At 37.7% G+C, this 19,542-nt stretch overlaps 1 protein-coding gene across 1 annotated transcript in view; it reads right to left on the bottom strand.

The window, feature by feature from the left end:
- TPPP (tubulin polymerization promoting protein) overlaps window positions 1-19,542 on the bottom strand; it is a 63,061-nt gene that overhangs the window by 21,878 nt on the left and 21,641 nt on the right. The window lies entirely within an intron of this gene.

Genomic DNA, 19,542 nt, shown 5'->3' with positions numbered 1-19,542 from the left:
ATTGGAAGACCATATTTTTTGTATTAGTAAATTACTTAACTATATTTACTTTTAATGGAGAAGATTTTGCTGTACAAGTGTGTGGGGTAAATTCTGATGAATGGGAAATTAACACTTTACAAACACCAGTTTACATTGTCATTCCTGCAGATCTTTTTTGGTCCATCACACCAATGGTTTCAGTTGACAGAACTCTTACAAAACATTCACTACAGTGATATGTTTAACCAAAAGGAGGTTAATGCATGTACATTTTCTAGCATTTTAAAATATTCAGTTTAGGCAGGAGATAATGTTGCAGAGCATGCACTGTTCCACTCAATTCCCTAATATTAACCCAGTTTTAGTGTTCCTCATTTTAAAATTCAGGTATGAAGCAACAGCATTAGTGAGTTTACTCACCATTAAACAAAAAACAACTATTTTTAGTTGTTATGAATTACAGCAGACACAAAACACATATTTTCCTGTATTAGTAAATTACAGATTCTCTAATCTTTTGAATAAGAATTTACACCCCAAAATTTAGCCATACACTGTGAACTAAAATTTAAAACCATTTTCAAAAAGATGTTTTGACACTTATACTGATATAATCTTAAACAGTACCATCTTCAAAAGCAGAAAATGTTTACATTACATAACTCTTGAAATTAAAGCAATATTTGAGAATCCATGTTGCTGGGAAACATGCTACTACACAAGTTTTGTTTGCCAATTTAGAGAACATTTTGAGCAAATGAGGGGAAAAAAATAACCCAGCACCACCACACAACCCAGACCTGTCTTTTCAACAGAGAGAGCTGTTTATATAGGAATAAACAATAGACACTGGAATAGACAAAGTGTGCACCAGCAACAGAAATTTTGGGCTAGAAAAGCAGTACATAGACATCTAATTTTAATTCAAGTGTCAAAAAGACACTTGTGAAGAGCAATTCAGCTATGTGTCATGGATTTATCTTTGATCCTCTCTTAGGAGGACACCTTCAGTTGTCAAATCCCTCTCAGCTGGGGGATGCCTCCTCTAATAGAAAGGGGAAGCGAGATTTCTGGTTTAGCAACCAACAGTTAGAAAGTGACTCCTACTTCAACTAACTAAACAAAAATGAATTTTTATCCCAGGCTTTTAAAACAAAGAGAAATTGATTATTCACAACAAAATTCAACACTAAGGGAACTCTTCACATAATTGTTCACTACTAGCATTCTTTATTTTCAATGCAGCCCAACATAAGTAGCAAATGTCAGCAACCCCCACAAAATAAACTTTATGTGCTTTTTGATCAAACATTGCTGTTTGCATTTACTTGTCTACTTTTGGTAAAGCACCTGCTGGAGTATCTCACAGAATTAGCTGGTAAAAGAACCTCATGACAGTAGAAATAAAGAATATAATCCAGCATTTCATTAGTCAGAAAGACAGGTGGAATAAACTGCAATTAACTACCTGGAATTTCTCCAGAATTCTCATTAATAGGATTAACATCCCTCTTCTGATGAAACATGTCCAAGAACTTTTAAGAAGCACAAGAGGTCAAGACTTCATTTTGTTTTACCTCTCATTTAAAAAAAGAAAGCACTGGCCATCAACGCAAGGTTTAAACATAACACCACTCTAAGGCCCTAAATTCTTTACAGACTCATAGCTATGTCTAGCATACAGGCCTTGCCAAAGGCAGTTTTCTATAGCATGTAGATTTAGCTTGGATCACCAGTCAGGATTATTGCAATGGGAAAGAGAATGATCACTTTCAGCAAAATCAGCAGAAAGTCACGTTGACTTGTTTATTTTTCACATAATATTCTGAGCTTAAAGGGACCCACAAGGATCATCATGTTCAACTCTTAAGTGATCAAAACCCATGACCTTGTCATTATTAGCACCACACTCTAAACAAATGAACTGATCTCAGAGTTTTATTAATATACGAAGAATTTTTGTTTGCACATTTATTAACTAGAAGATCATAACTTTTTTTTGTGTGAATTAAAAGGAAAAATACATAAATATGGCTGCCAAGAGGAACAAAGAACATTTGGTCTAAGACACAGGTATACCTACCTCTCACATTTGGTCTTTTCCCTGTCACTTACATGGGGCAAGGAAATGAGTGGATTTTTCCCCTTCAGCTTTAGGTATAACCACAAGTTGGACACATATATGATGTGTAGTAGAATGCAGTAATGCAGCTGGACCCATAAAGAGAAACAAATGTGCATTGTAGCTGATATTCTTTACCAGTAAACAACATTAATTGAAATAATATTAAAAATAGGATTGGAAGTGAAAGAATGTTTGCAACTATGTCCCACAGCTTTAATTTTGAAATTTGTTATCTTTTTCTACACTCCAAAAATATCCCCTCTCCCTCCCCCATCTATGACAATATTATCAAATCCTTGTGTAAAGCATCATAATTAACTCCAAAACTCTTCAGCTGCAACATATGTCATGTCTTGTGGAAAACCCTAGGAATACAACATGTTTTTGCGCTTTTGGTATGTGAGGTTTGGTACATGTATGCCATCTACCAGCATCTAAATTACCAAGAGCAATTCTACACTCCTCCTCTCTCTAGAGACAGGTCTCAAAGAGCTCTGACCAGTTGCTGACATCATGATTACTAACTAGAACAGCATGCTCCCCTCTCCTCTGTCTGTACAGTCATGGGTTGAATGTATAGGAGACCACTGACTGAGTAGGTAGAAATGACAGAGGAAAAGTTTTTCAACAAACCTTTATTTATGCTCTCTCCAATCCAGGTCCACAAAAACACCCTAGTGATAATGACTTGCAAGTACTATTGGACGGAAAATTGGACATGAGCCAGCAACATGCACTCCCAGCCCAGAAAGCCAACAACTGTATCCCAGGCTACACCAAAAGCAGCGTGGGAGCAGGGTGAGGGAGGGGATTCTGCCCCTCTGCTCTGGCGAGAGCCCACTTGGAACACTGCATCCAGCTCTGGGGTCCCCAGCACAGGGAAGACATTGACCTGTTGAAGCAAGTCCAGAGGAGAGCCACAGAGTTGATCAGAGAGAAGGAACACCTCTGCCATGAAGAAAAGTTGGGAGAGTTCAAAAGTTGGGATTGTTCAGTTTGGTGGAGATATGGCTCCAGGAGACCTTATTGCAGTTTTTAGGGGGCTTACAAGGAAGGATGGGGGCAGGCTTTTTAGCAGAACTGTTGTGATAAGACAAGGTAATGGTTGTAAACTAAAATAGGGTAGATTCAGACTAGATATAAGGAAGACATTTTTAGGAGGGTGGTGAAACTCTGCAAGAGGTTGTCCAGAGAAATGGAAGATGGCCCATCCCTGGTCAGGTTGGATGTGGCTTTAAGCAACCTGATCTCATGCAATATGTCCCTGTTCATTGAGGGAAGGGTGAGGTGGTGCTGTTTACCTAGATGACATGAGCTCCCTCCAACTCAAACTGTATGAAAAATAATACTATGAACACAGCATAACACACAAGGCTGTCATACCCTCAGTTAATTTTCACCGTTTGTAATGCCCTGTTCACATTCAGGAAATCCCTTCCTTTTACCAGCTTTTTAGAACTCATAAACTTAAGAAAAAACCCCAACCATAACCCCTCAGAGAAACTAACTTCTATTAAGCAACTGCTACAAAGAATCAGCTTCTTTGTGTATATTTGTAACTTGTTTTTAGAAGCTCATTATAAATATCTCATTTCCATGGGAATAACAAAACAAATATATTCATTTCCATTTTCCAAGTGTTACAAGTTCAAACAATTTGTCTACAACTAAGTATGCCAAGGGTGATCACTCAGCTCTTAACACTCATCTCTTAGGTTTAGTATTCCAGAGTGTTACTATAAAAAGAAGATAAAAACTCTATATTTTAAAAAAAAAAAAAAAAAATCAAGGGATCAGAATGAAAATTAAAGCTGACCAAAAAATAAGACAAAATGGAAAACAGCAACAAACAAGGGAAGGTAGGAGGGAAAAGTTTTTACAAAAGTAGGTGTCATAAGCTTGGCCACTTCAATGAAAAGAATGAAATATATGAGGGATATGAATAATAATTGTTTTTTAAAGCCCTATACTTCATTATGACACAAAGAAACCTTTATGTTTAGAAAGGATACATTCCTACATACCATTCTATTTTAAGCTTTGCTTCTTACAACAAACAGAATTATTCTAATGCATCATCCTTCAATAGCAGAAACGGTGTTCATGGTACAATAATGACAGCCTCCTCTATCTATGCCTACATTTGGGAACAGAATGAACATACTTACAAGAATTTTAGGAAGCTTCCCATCACTTCCCCTTCCTTAATAAGTCTCTCCACATGTGGCCACAACATATTGGGAGATTCTGAACTGAAGTTTGAAATCCTCAGTTTGCTCTTGGAAGCCTAAGTTCACCTATATAAAAGCATCAGTTCTGTGTCTGGACATTAGCATAGTAAACAAAGTGCAAAGTATCAAGCATTGGCCCAAAGTAGATTGGAACAGCAAGTGAGACTGATTATTTACTTATTATTAGTAACTAATATTACTACTATCAGTGCCCCAAATTCTGAAATGTGAAAGTGTACTGCTGCAAATGGATACTATGGACTTGAATACTATATGGATCAAAAATTGTCGACAATTTCAGCTGAAAAACTACACTATACTCCATATACCAAATACAAAAAATACTTGGCTTGTATTAGAGATCTTAATCTCCACAACACTAAAACAGTTCAGTGTTAATATAACACAGTCTACAACTTAATAGGTACTGCTGTAATCGCCAAGCTACCAAAAGTCATCTCAAATTCCCATCACAATAGGACACTTTTCTATTTTATTACATTGGAGAAGAAGATATAGAATTACTAAGAGAAGCTTCTATTTTTGTTAGCATGTCAGAGAGGATTACAGGAGGATACAATAAACAGCTGTTCTGCTGTGGAAATTGTCATCTACTCACAAAGGTCTAAGGAATATAGCACGCCTGACAAGGGTCTAAAAACACCATACCTAGAAGCGGGAGCCCAACAAATCTTTTTGCATAAACTCTAACAGGAGAAGTTTTGTTTGCAATTCTAAATTCACCAGAAACTTGAGTGTCTGATCAACTGAGCAGTCAAGTAAAACTGAACAGCATCTTTTCTTGTAAATTAGAACAGGACTTTGGGTACTTCCATATATTTATTTCCTTCCCAAGGCAGTCTCATTCATTCAGAAAACAGAATGATGGATCACGCTGGCAAGAGAATGCGTGAGCAGCTTATTTGTAACAGTTTCTGACTTAATGGCACAACAAGCCTGACCAGGTTATTTCTGATTTGCCACTATTGGTCCCACATCTACGTAGGCAATTAATACTAAGAACTAATACTAGTGCTAACTAATACTAATAAATATTTCTAAATCATCAGAAGTAAATATTAAAAATTATTCAAATTAATCATATAAAGGTATCACCACTGAGAAAAAGACCATTAGTCAGGTGTTTTATCCTAAGGGCTAACCAAAGACATATTTCCTAATGACATTCAGCCCTGACTTCAAATTTTAGCTGTTTCTCTTTTATCTTAACAAGCCATACTAAAAAAAGTCAATACAGCTGAAACTTAGTGATTTTCATACAAAGATTTTTCTTATTTACCACTTTACAGAAGCAACTTTATTATTATTACTCTTACAGCTCAGGGCATTCACCCCTCTGTTTAGTAGAACAGACATGTTCTCTTCCTTGCTACTTGTAAAAACATCAAGTCTTCATGATGTGGTCTATAAACATAATGTATGTTGATAACAATTGCTACTGGTATTTGTACTGCATGCCTTGACAATCATAAGGTACTGCAAACAAATTCAAATTCCTTGAAGCAAAATAGGTTTGTACCAGTCTCTGCAAAACACAACAGTCATTTAACAATGTATTTTTTTCCAAGAATGTCTGCTTTAATGTTACCACACAAAGTCCAAGACTGTTTAACCAAGAAGCAGATTATGCTGCAGGGCTGGTGGTTGGTTTTTTTTGTTTGTTTGGTGGGTGGTTTTTGGTTTTTTTGGTTTTTTGTTTTTTGGTGTGTTTTTTTGGTGGTTTTTTTTTGTGTGTGTGTGTGTTTTTGGGTTTTTTTGTTTGGTTGGTTGGGTTTTTTTGGTGTTTTTTTTTTTTTTTTGTGGGTTTGTTTGTTTGGTTTTTTTTTTTTTTTTTGTAGTTTACAATTTTCACTTTCTCCTCTCTTACATAGCTTAGAATTTCTGCAGACTATCAGCACAACAATTCATAGCCAAGAAGTCCCAAACCAAAGGTAGGCTCCGAGGGTAGCTAACCAGGCTGGTAGAACCTTGCAGTCTACTGGAGTATTGAAGACATCCTGTGAAGGTCTGGTTTTTTGCCATCTATCAGTCAAGAACAGAATTAGAAAACCCTTAGATTTATAGTGCAAAAAAACCCCTTAAAAATGAAAAAGAGAACATTTTCTTGGATAAAACTGACTAATGTATGATTAACCCAAAGCATAGGCTTGTGTATAAATTTTAAAAATACAGCTGAAGACAGATGAGCAAGTGAAGAAAGCTACTTAAATACTATCAGGGTATTTGCGCTGCACTAACTAACAGCTCTAAAGGGATATGGTTTAAAAAAAACTTAAGGTAACAAAACAGATATCACTTTACATTCGATTTCTGCCCAATAAATGGGTAAAACTGGGATACTGAAATTAGACATCTGTAAGTTGATGCAAGCAGGAGTAATTTGGCAAATTGTTGAGGAAAGAGGCATGGAAGATATTTTCAAAAACATGATGCTAGGAAGAAGCTACAACAGAGATCTTCAGCTAAAGTAGTGATCACTTCTGGAACACAGGCACCTTTGAATGCATGGCTATTTACCACAAGTGGATTCTTTTGAGGGGAAGAGTACAACTGACAACAAAGACATCCAGATGACCTTCACAATTAATCTCTCTAAGACAGATAGCATCTTGGCCAAGTCACAGTATAGCAGCTGGAGTAGATGGCTTCATATACCCCATGACCACAAGGGAATGCCATTATCAGTTTTCTAAGAAAGAAAAACAATACAAGCCAATGCAAAATGCAGTACAAAATTCTCTCACCATATCACTGCAAATAGTCATGACTTACAGAAACTTCTCTGGGAGTGGGCCACAACGGCAGAACACCTCAGATCATTCACTCAGGAACCGAACCTGGAATGGTAAGTTTTCCCCTCCTGGTGCTTTTTGTCTCATTAATGAGCAAGGGTAAAGCAGAGTATGCCTAGTTTATTCTAAGCATCTGAAACTGGGACAGCTGCTAAGCTGTGAAGATGTGAAGCAAGAGGACATCAACAGCTCACTAAACCAGCAGTTGATTAAACTTCACTGCAACTTAAATATTTTAGGCTTCTCTTACAAAAACTCTGTCTCCTGATACTTGAGTTAACATGTCTTTCCTCTTTGTTGTTGTGCATTATTTGGGTTTCTACTGTATTTCATTTTTATATTGGGTTCTGTAATGGTTTCTTCTGTACCCCCTGTTCCCCTGGAAAATGTATCATCCCGAGGTTTGTCCCTGCTCCTTTTCCCCGCCCATCCTCCCACGCTGGAATGTAATCTAACTCTGTTCCACTCCCACCTTATCCCTGATTGGGTAGTGGCTTGTCCCTGCCTCTAGCCCCTTCCCCCTGGATAAAAGCCAGGAAAGCTTGTGGGAAATTTCTCTTCGCTTGGGGGATGGGAGCTGGGACTGAGCTCCTGACCCTGCAGGGGCAGGACCACAGTCTGAATAAAGCTGTGATTTGCCCCCGGACCAAGGGTAGACTCTTTCCTTTTGCCATCGACAGAGGCCTGCTTTCTCTAAAGGAAAAGGTTCCAGCCGCTCTGGGATCTTTAAGGCCCTGAGGAAAAAAATCCTTTCAACTGTGGTTTGCCTCTCAAGCTAGCCAAGGCAAAAATGGAGCCAGTGCTCCGAGAGAGAGAGACACCACACCTCTTGACTTTTTTTTTTTCTGTCCTATGTGCTTCCTGTGTGCTTCACTCATGGTAAAAATTCATTTCCTTTAAAATAAAATCTGAAATTCAAAAAAGACAAACCCAACAGCTATGAGCCTATAAGATAAAACAGCATTGGGAAGGGAACGAAAGGGGACTGGAGAAAGAATATGACATGGCAAAACATTACTAAGTGAAAGCTTCCAAAAGAAAGCAAATCCCAGAATGAGTTAAAGGGGTTAAAGAGATTTAATGGGATTTACAGAGGATAAGGAAAAGATAAAGTCCAAGCAGACATAGGTCTGATAGCTACACGCGATTTAGAGGAAAAGATTAAATTAGCTAAACAGATTAGCAGAATCCAATTATTTCCACATTTGTTTGGGGTTTTCTTCAGTTTAAGAGAACAAAAGTAATGTTACATTTGAATATTTCATCATGAAGACTCATGTAACAACTATTGATAAGAAGTATTAGGAAAACTCTGTGAAGCTTGAAGAATGCACATGCCACAACTTACATTAAAGGGGTTTGCAAGTATATTTGGCATGACAGGCATGGACCCAAGTTTTGAAAAAGAAACATGTGCTACCAAGTAGTCTGGGAGCACTTCCGCTTTTCCTTGCTATAGAAGAGATACATCCATCTTCTGGTTGTCAATCCTGTGGACTCCACCCAAAGAATGTATAAACTACACACACAACAGATAGAAGACAATAATTTTATCACTCCTTAGAATGCTGTCTACTCCTGTGAAAGAATCCAAGAAATGACATATAACTTGCAGAAAATGTTCTGTAACATAAAAATCCATCCCTTAGGTGTATGAAGGATTGATACTGTTTGACAACATAACTTGGGTGGAAGATAAGACATTAAAAGACGCAGCATGGATGACTGAAACTAGCAGGAATATTAGCCAAAGTACAGAACGATGAAGGAAATTAGGAGCAATTCAAAAAAGAGGCTGCAAATAGGTCTTAGACACAAATGGGGACAAGCTAGTGCTGAAGCAGAAAGACAATGCCTCAAAATCAGACTTCTGACATATATGCTGGTTTCTTCTCTAGAAGGCTCAATTTATTTGCTGTTCTCTTTGGTTCTTGTCATCTTAAGGATATGCACTAGGCTAGGCATACACACAGACCATAGGAGAAGGGAGCAGAAACTAACCACAGTAATAACTCAATATAGTGCACAGCTGCCAGAGACACTGCTGAGCATATCCAAAATACAAAAATCCAAGAGGATGATGCCATAATGCTCATTAAGTCAGCCTCAAATAAATAAAGTAGCTACGAATAGTTGAAGATTTACTAAGCATTCTTAATAGCTAATCACTTCATCTGTCAGTCTTCCCCAGGCTGAGCTTACCACACAAGCTAGTGGTAAGAAGCTACTTTCCTATAATAATACTTACCATTTTATCTTCAGAGAGCTGAAAAAGTTGATACAGCCACTGCAATTTCAAAAGCTCTTTCTGCTGTTGAAGTGCAGGGGCTTAGAGCAAAGGTTTTACAGCTGAGAGGACAGGGCAAAGAACCAACATTACCTGTACTTTCTCCACCAGTTAAAGCAGTGCACATGAACACACTGCCTGATAACCCAGGGAAAGAAAAGTAGGATACAAAGATAAGACATCCTTCCACAGATCACCAGCAATCCCATGCGAGCTGACATGTCTCATTCATGTCCCAGAACAAAAAAAAAAAAAACCACCAAAACAAAACCACCAAACAAGTCCTGGGATGACTTTATGATGCTTGTATCCCCAATCATCTATTCTGTTTATGCTGGATATTAAATTCTACACTTTTAAGACTTTGGCTCCGAGTGTGAAAGGGAGAAAAAAGAAACACAGAGTTTGTTATCAGAAACTGCACTTGCTACCCCACATCCTTCACACAGACTGTGTTTGTCTGCAGCACAGACAGACAGCCGGAGAGAGCTCTCCATTAATTTTGGGAGGGATTTTTTTGGCTAGCTGAGGCAGAGAAGTTCCCCAGACTGTGGCTTTTCTTTTTCTTGGAACTGAAAACCCAGAAAAGCACGGGGAACTCACACCTATGGCCCACTGGGGCCCGGGACTCAGCATTTGCCAGCGTAGAAGGGACGGATAAGAGACTGAGCAAGCCGAGCTACACTCCACGACAAGGATTTTCTGAATTTGCCATCTCTTCAGAAAAGGGAGAAGTTTTATTACTTAATTTTAATATATATATTTTTAATGCCACTTTGCTTGTTAAATAAATGGGTTTTTCCATTTTTCTCCAAGGAAACTGTGAAAAGTGCACATTATATGGCTCTACGCAAGATATTTACTATATGTATTATGTTGTATTGATTGGTAGCGTTGTATTAATATTTTGATAGTATGGTAAATGTAGTTTTGTAGTTAAAATGTAGTTTTTATATACCAACCACAGGAAAACATAAATCTTTCAGAGAAAAAAGAATTTACTACTTCCTTATCAGAAGAGACCAACTTCTCCTGCCTTGCTCAGCCCGGAAGATGCCATAGAGATTAAAGGAAAAAAAGTGACGCTAACTAGAGAGAATTCTTTGTTTGAATGGAATTTATGCATCATGTATGAAATGTATGAATATTCAACAGGCTATTGCTTTTAAGAGATAATCCTTTGTTAACAGGGGTCCTTCTTCAGAGCTTTTTTGCTCAGGAAGGCTCTCAGATGTCTGTAACTTTGTTTTTATTGTCTCGTATTGTCCTAACCCTAATTGTTCAATTTTTTACTCTAATTCTATTTTTATAACCATTTTATTTACTATTAAACTTTCAAAATTTTAAAACAAGTGATTGGCGTTTTTCACAATACTATACATATAATACATATTTTTCAAAAATAATTTTGCATAGTTGTTTCTGAAACATAATTTAAACAAAGCAACACAGCTTCATGTATTTGGGAACTGCAGCCAGCTCAGCAGACAAGCCTAGCAGTAAGCAACTCATTGCCTACTAAAATGTCACTATGGAAACCAGAGCAGCAGTCCTCTAATCCAAGCTAGAATTTTCCTTTAGAGTTTAATTACATAGAATTTAAAACCAAGAGTTTTATCAGATTGTCTCAATAAGAAAATATCATTATCAAATGGTTTTACAACAGCACCATTAAATTTTTCAAAGGTTTTCAAAGAGTTGGATTGCTTTCCATGTTAAATCACATCTAACCACAAAGCCAATTTCTGAACTCAGTGACAGCTCAGTGATAGTGAACTCTCTAAGTAAAAAAATATGTGTTTGTGGGAGAGGTTGTTTCAGTAATCCTGATGACAGAGAGAAAACATGGATGTATGTATATCTGCTAACATTTTTTGCTGGCAATATGAGAAGGTGGTAGCATTAAAAATAGCTGGTGTTAACTGACGCCAGCATGATCTCAGTGTGTAAGAGTCATTGACCATGGCTGGAGATAGAAAGGTGTGAAATCAAGAATGACACACCAAGTAAAAAAAGAGAAACTAACTGCAGTGTTAGTCCATATCCATAGGTCGTGTGCACAGAAAGCCACAAAACTGCCATAACCAACAACCAAGGACCAAATCACAACCTTCAAGAAAGGAGAATCCATACTGCAGTTATGCAGAGCAGAAACCAAACATTTTCTCTTTCAAAGAAAACAAGAAATATAATAGAAATTATGAAGAAACTGCATATTTCTCCCCTACTGGAAGATTGTTTTCCCATATGAAAGGGAAAATTGGATGGTCACAGCAAAGCTCTAAATATACATTCCCCAGTTTTGGAAGATTTCCCAGTCTATGTCTGTTTCTTGCAAAGGAGATTTCACTCTATGTTAAAACAACATTCACAATGATGTCCTACTCCTTATGTCCTTCTTATCTTCATGTTTTCTGAAAGAGCAGTTAGAGATGCAAATGTCTGCATTGGCAGCATTCTCAATTTACAAAACAAAAAGCAAGACAGAAGAATAGGTAGACTGTGGCCAAAACACTCTGTCAAATGGTTTACAAATGAGAGTAGGAGAGTATCTGAATTGAAGAGAACAATACTATTTTTAAAAAGTGCAGATGGGAAATGTTAAGGCTAAATTATAGAGCAGCAAAACCCCTGTAATACACATGAAAGCACCTTGTTTCCACTAGTGATCCACAAACCAATTCCATACATCTGCTATTGCCAATGCAGAGAATATTCTCTAGTAAATTCATCTGCTATGCCTTTATCATTTCTCCTTACCATATCTTGTGGAAATAGGTATCTACCTTTGCACAGCTTAGGGAAAAAATAGCTAATGCATCTGACCACTTTGTATACCTCCAGAGCAATCTCTTGGCACTTTCCATCTCAGCACAAGGTTGCTGCAATTAATAATGCAACCCTCAGCCTGAATGAAGATCCCCCTACTAATCATAACCAAGAACAACTGTAGGAATCCTCAACATACCTCACAAATAATGAGGGCATGCCTGTGAGCTCAGAGACCAAAATAATTCAACATAGGCAAAGCACAGTTTTAATCATCTCCTGACAGAAAAAAAAACCCAAAAAAACAGCAACTCTAGAGAAAGCCTGTCAAACAAGTAGTTACAACAAAGCTACACCCAGCTTCAGAAAGAAGCCATTTTGACTTTCTGGGTGAGAGAGACTGATCCTCTCTCCATGTCCAGAGTGGGGAACACATTTTCCAAATGGAACTCTCAGTTGTGTCACAGAATCTGCAGAACAGTACATGCCAATAATGCCTTGGCATTTTGTGAAAGCTGTAAACAGAGAGGGACCAAATTCTCTATGGGGATCTATCACCTCCCCTGGATTAAAGATCTTTATGCAAGTTCTTTACAGTGCTGACTCACATGCATCTGAAACCAATCTGTGATATATGTCCTAAAGTTAATTCGTGTTAAAAGATACAAAATGTAATACAAACCATATAAGTATAAGTTTTGTTTAACCTAGCATGTTGCGAGTTAACTCAGGGAAAGGTGGCTCAGTAAAGTACAGGAATTTCTCTGTCCTGAAAAGGCATGGGAGGGACACGAGGAAAACATGATTGGAATTACCAGAAAGGGGGACACAAAAAAAATGCCTCTGCCGGGAATCGGTGAAAGGGAACAAAGATGACAGAAAAAGGAGATGAAAGCCCGAAGAACCAGATGATTACATCAGATCAGTATCTAGATCGTCTCCGTCAGAAATTAACATCACCACACCACACCTGAATCCGACCATTAACTGCATTGTACTCCTCCGCTGACCCATTCAGACTCTTAGAACTGAAACCTGCATGTTTAATGAAGATGCCTCGGAGGGAGGACCGTTGAAATCCCGATCTTCTCTCCGCAATCCAGTGTATAAAAAGAGACTGCTGCAAACCAAAAATGTGAACTTGGGAGATAACAGACTGACAGAGTGTGTTATCATTGTTCACCCAGCGGCGACCCCGGGCTCGACGCTGTCCTTTTTAATTGTGGCTGTCTGAGACTATCATTTTGTCTCTCTCAATAAAATTCCAAATTTTGATTTATCAGATTTGGTGAACCGTATTTATTACAAATCCAAAAGAAAGGCAGAAGATTATGACAGTTGCTATCAATTTAGATATTCTTTCACTTACATTGCACTTCTCTATTCAAAACATGCAGAAGTTTACAATAAATGGAGGTTTACCCACACAGTTGCAGACACCATCATCACAAACCAAAATGATAAGGAACAATTGGGAAGACTTCAAGATGGCTGGAATGAATTGGGAAAGCAGAGAGGAGACTATAAAACAGCAAGCATATATTCTTTTGGAAATATGTGACTTATTTAGACCAACACTTAATGAAGGAAGGTACTGAGTCAATGCTGGGTAAGATTTGATGCCCTGTTGATTTTTGCTTTGTTCAAAGGGGTACTTTCATCTACAAACACAAATCAGTGCATTCTTACACTAGCAATCTCCAGCAGCTCTCAGTCACTTACATTCAGAAAATGAAGCTCCATGTCCATTTTTCTTGGAATACTATCTCAATCCTGAAACTGTTTTCTTTCTCTGATTTTACCAGCAGAAGCAACAAAGTATTGCTCCAAACGTCATCCACTGACATGTTGGTGCAAGAATATTCGATGTATCTACTCCCACAATGTTTTGTACAGAAGGGCAAGTTTTCTAAATAGCAGACAGTTAACGGTGCAATTAGTATTAGACTTTTGTGCTCTTATTCCAATGCATGTCAGAAAACTGTCTTACTTTCCAGGTATATACAAACTTATTTGTGGCACAAAATCTTCTGAATGAGGACCACGGATGAATTACCATGGGATCTAACTCAACATACAGACTTTCATCCTCCATCAGCACTGCCAACAGGGCAGAATGCAGTTCATAACCAAGTCACGTATATCGTCACAACCTATAAAGCACAAAGCAAACTGGCTCTTGCAAGAAAATAGGGTGGTACAAAACTAACAGATTAACACAATGCCATGTAAAAATACACAGTTCAGCTCTATATTTTGTGTTGGATGTACCAGCCTGTGCAGGCCTACTCTGAAACCTCCCAAAACATACAACTGACAAGCATCTTTGCAGATTTACATGTTGGTCTATTTTTATTACAGAACTTCTACATTAGGAATGTTTATATGAGTAGTCAATTTAAAATAGTTTAAGTTCTTGATGAATGTATTTATGGTCATTTAATGTCTCATAGTAAGTACAGCAAAACCAGTAGGAATTCAACAGCAAATGTTTCAGGCTAATGCTCTCCTTCAATTACTTAACAAAGCTTAACAGGGTAGAACACAGTCACAGCAAGTTTTATGCACTCCTGAACATCATATCCTACACCTACAGAGTACTCTGTACTGACATGCCAACAAAGCTCTGAGATCACAGTCACAAAAACTGCTAAGTCTCTATGTCTTTCTAATCTGCAGCACTTATAGGGTGTCTAACCCTCAAGAGGCATTCAAATCCAAATCTTCTCACACTTCAAAGCTCAAAAAACCCTCCAGATTTTCAAATGGAGCTCAACAAAGATGACAAGCAGAAATTCTGGCCACAAATCTTCCTAGTACATGCAAATCAGATACCCTCTATATGCTTCATTTTCTTAAAACAACAGCATATGACAATTAACAATGTTATTTGAGAGACTAGTCGATACTGTAACTCCTTTAAAAACCACTATGTATGTTGCAGAAGCTGTGGTCTTCAGCCAATGACTTCTTCCAAGATTAAGAGATCACACCTGGGGCAAGCACATAGGAATCTAATCCACAACTGGCTTAATTTATTTGGGTAACCATCTCCAGAAATTACATATTGTCATCTTCTTTATCTCAAAGCTTTGACAAATGGAGCTGAAAATTTTCCAAAAAGAGCAAATATCATGTTAGATAACATCAAGTCAATGTCCCTAACATCATAGAAGTCCAGCTCTCCATGGGTAGCTCTTAAGTCAGATTGCTTTCATATACCTCTGCTGTTTACCTCAGGTTACCATCACTTCACTGTCCACCTGGACCATGGCTTTCACAGATTAGCACTCAAAGACAAGGAAGCCAATGACTGTTTGACATAGTGTAGCATCTAAAAGGGAAATAAAAGGAAAAATCTTCCAAGCATGTAAGATATACTGTATTGTTGGGCTAAGAACACAAAACTACATCAGGAAAGGAGTTATCAAAATTGTTCAAAATGGCCAATGTTGACTGAAGCTGCAGTCAGCTGGATTTGCAAGTCAGACTCAAAACCAGAATGTTAAATCAGCACACGGAGTTCATCCTATTCAGTACAGAATCAGGAAAACCAGCAGCTTATTTAACTGTCTAGTACCTTCTCTATAGCTTTCTCCATGTGGTTAGAGGAGTCCCAGCAGGCTACAGTCTATTGTCTTGGAGAAAAAAAAAAAAAAAAAAGGGATCAAGATTGTTCTGTACACTTTAGTACAACAGATTTCCCAACTATGACGTCCACTTCAGCATAATGTAAAACTCTCCCATTACTCTCAGCTGAGGTGAAGTGATGAAAGAAAGGCAACCTGTCTGGAAGAGGACAGCACAGCTCCAGCTTTTTCTATAAAGGTAAGGAAATAATCTCTATTTGATATAATTTCTATGAAGTCTTGTGAAAAAAAAAAAAAAACATGCTATTTTATGGGGGTTTTTTTGTTTGTTTTGGTTTTTTGGGGGGTGTGGTGGTTTGGTTTTTTTTTTTTTTTTTTTTTAATAAAGGATGAACTGCTGAAACACATGGCAAATGTACTAACTCTCTAAAGCACCTACTAAATTGAATATTCTTCATTGTTCCTTTTAAACTAGTACCAGGACTTACTGGGAACAGAAACATTTATTCAGATTATAGTCATTAATTTCAAATTTCCTTCCACACCACTCATTTTCTCTAATAACTAGCATTAAAAATGTCCTGGACTCAAATCTCAGACAATTAGTTCACCACTATTTTCATCTGACATCTAGAATTAAAATTCCTTATTTCTGGATATACACAGGACTATCACCTATTAGAGAGGCTACTAGCTACCATATGAGGTACATATTTTCTTTTACTGTAACTACCTTTCCGTACCTTCTCATATTGTTCTGTTAGCCTTGAAACCTATCTCTCAACCTACAAAGCTCTTTAGACTAAAACAAGACAGAACCTATAAATACCAAATTACTCCCTTTTTCTTATTTTTTATATTTGTAGACTCTTTTAAGAATACCAGCTCACCTGTTAATTTTTTTGCTAAAAATTAAAAAGGTGCCAAAAAAATCAAATAAAACATCCTCCCTAGAAACCCTCTTGTAGAGCTGAAAACATTAAACAATACATACTGCTTAGAAACCTACAAACCTTCTGTTGGTACTATGCCAAATGCAAACAGTTTGACATATTGCCACTCTCCACTTAGATTAGAAATGCCCCAGGCATCTATTTCCACACAGCACCCATGAAAGGAAGAAAATGTAAAGAGCCAAAATTTTGAAGAAAGATTATTTACTACCTGTTTCAAATTGCAACAGGAAGACAGCCCACAAAGGAGTTTCAAAATAGGGCTCCTTGTATTCCCCTAGTGGCACAAACTACCTTAGAATGTAGCAGCAGTATCTGCTGTGCACAGGAAGTGATGGGAGAGCTGATGGTAAATACTGCAGCCATCACTTCTAAGGCACCCCATACTACAAAGGCTTGTTCTAGCAGAAGCAAACACATAACACCTTTTTGTGAAATACAGACTGCATATGATGATGAGTAAGAACTGCCCACCCTCTACTCTGTGATCCTCTTTTCAGTAGCTTCTTGTATTATTTTCACATCGGTCTGGGTCAGATAAACCCTTCATTCTTAGCACTGTCAGTTCCATTCAGAAATTTAGCAAACACCACCACAAAAAGAGTAACAGACACCCCGAATAGCACAAAGCAGCTAAATCCAGGGTCAATTGGTACTGCACTGGGAATTGCAATGAGTATATCTGGAGATCCTTTATAAATGAGATAGATTCCAGACAATAAGCACACACCCATTTTGTTTTCTCACACAAATATTTCAGTTGTGCTGTAATGAATTATTGTGTCACAGTATCACTGTATTATCTGTTGTCAACTGCAAGAAAAAGAACTTCCCTTGCACACAATTATAATGATATAAAAGCTATCAGTTGCACCTTTTACATACGATTAAAATATCATATTGACAGTATACAATAACTACTTGTTAGCTTATTTTCATTTTTAAACAATATTTGCAGCTAAAGGGCATATAATAAAGATCCAAGATATCTGGGCAATGAAGCAAGTGCTGTCATGTGTCATGAGAGCCACAGCCGGGTGCCAAAGATCACCAGTGTTCTACAGCTGCTGAAGCCCAGGGTCACAAATGGCACTAAGTGGTACAATGCTCTCCTTTATCAGCAAAGACCAACAGATATACTATCTTCTGCTCACTGGATGATGGTGGTGGCTTATCCTCTCCTTTAGACTCTTCTAGGTTTCTGCCTAGAAAAAGAACACTCCAGAAAGCTTTTTGCAGTTCTAAGCATCCTAGTGCCACAATCATGAAAACAAGGTAACAGGACTATCTAGCAGTTTGCAGAAGAAAAATATATCCACTGAAACCTCTGCAGCTGCACTGGCCTGGCTTGTTTGCAGCAGGAAACCTGCATGAATTCTATGGACTCAAAAGACACCATAAAATCAAAATTGTGTCAAAAGACTAGAAGCATCACATGAAGCGAGTGCGGCAATCATTAAAATAAGGTAAGTGTGAGACTGGAAGATTTCCAACACTTTCAGATCTTCTCCTTCCAGAACAAAGTTGAGGCAAAGAAGAGGAAAAAGATGATCCAGTCCTGCCAAGGGACCATTCCTCATTTTCTGTCAGCGCACGATACCAGCCTTTCTACAAAGCTCACAGCTCAAAACACAAGCAAATGCCACAAAAGCTTTGCACCTGGCACAGTGCAAAGGGCTCCATGAGCAGGGCAGTGCAGCACCCTGGCAAGCTTGCAGGAACTCTCTGCTGGGCAGTCTGCACACAGCATGGCACCATTCCCATAAGCTCTCCAGAACCAATTCCTGGGAAGGAAAATCAGTGAGAAAACCTGCGGGACTTTGGGAATATCACACGTTCAAAACAGACACCGAGTGTCCTCACTTTCACAATGAACTCTTGGCTCCACTGAAACAACTTTGCCTCAAGGTATTTTCCACCACTTGCCACCACTGACAAAGATTTGGCTTTGACTTAAAGCTGCTCCACAGCTTAGGCAGAAAAAAACTAATGATGCAAAACCCTGCAGCATTCCATATCAGCTGGGAAATGAATCACTCACCGCAGTACCTATATGTTTTCAAGTGATGTCTTGAAAACTCCTGCAAAATGGTGTTTTTAAAATCCTAATCAGTAAACATCATTACAGGTATAATATTTACCCATTATACATGTATAAAACAAGCCTATGTTACAGCAAATTAATTTAAAACCATCTTCCTTCTCAAAAGCAATCACTTTACTTTTAGAATTTATGCCTCTTGGCAGAAGAGGAAGAAGAGCTGCTTTGGTTTTTTAAATAAAAATCTTTTGAAGGCTAAAGTACAAATGGCAACATTACATTTGGCTATTCAGGCAAGAAAGGCAATTGGATCTTAATTTCAATTAAAACATAGATGTGGCAAAAAAGAACACTTTCTGTTGAAACTTACCTACATTTTTATCTAAAAATGCACAAGTTCACAATTTGTCTGAGACTTACCAGAACAGATTTTGCCCTGCATATTGTTCTATATGCACTTAAAATTTATTTCCTGATGTAAACATATTAAAGTACAAAAGGTAACTGTTATGCCTACTTCCTGCATAAAGTAGGATTACAAAAACCCTTTTCTATGTCACTATCAAAAGAATGTCTCCAGTACAGATGTAAAATACAGCTTGCAACTACTAGGTGCTTCATTTATATATGAAGACCACTTCATACCTGTTTAAATACTGCAAAAATCTTCATTAATGACTATTTACTTCAGAGAAACCTCATTGATAGATATTTGTTTTGAATGAATTCAGGTGTCAAAGTACTACTCCTT

This window comes from Hirundo rustica, chromosome 1 (assembly GCF_015227805.2).
Source record: "Hirundo rustica isolate bHirRus1 chromosome 1, bHirRus1.pri.v3, whole genome shotgun sequence".
In the NCBI taxonomy this organism is placed as follows: Eukaryota; Metazoa; Chordata; class Aves; order Passeriformes; family Hirundinidae; genus Hirundo; species Hirundo rustica.
Note: the sequence above shows the minus strand (reverse complement) of the source record. Positions and strands in the feature narration are given on the sequence as shown.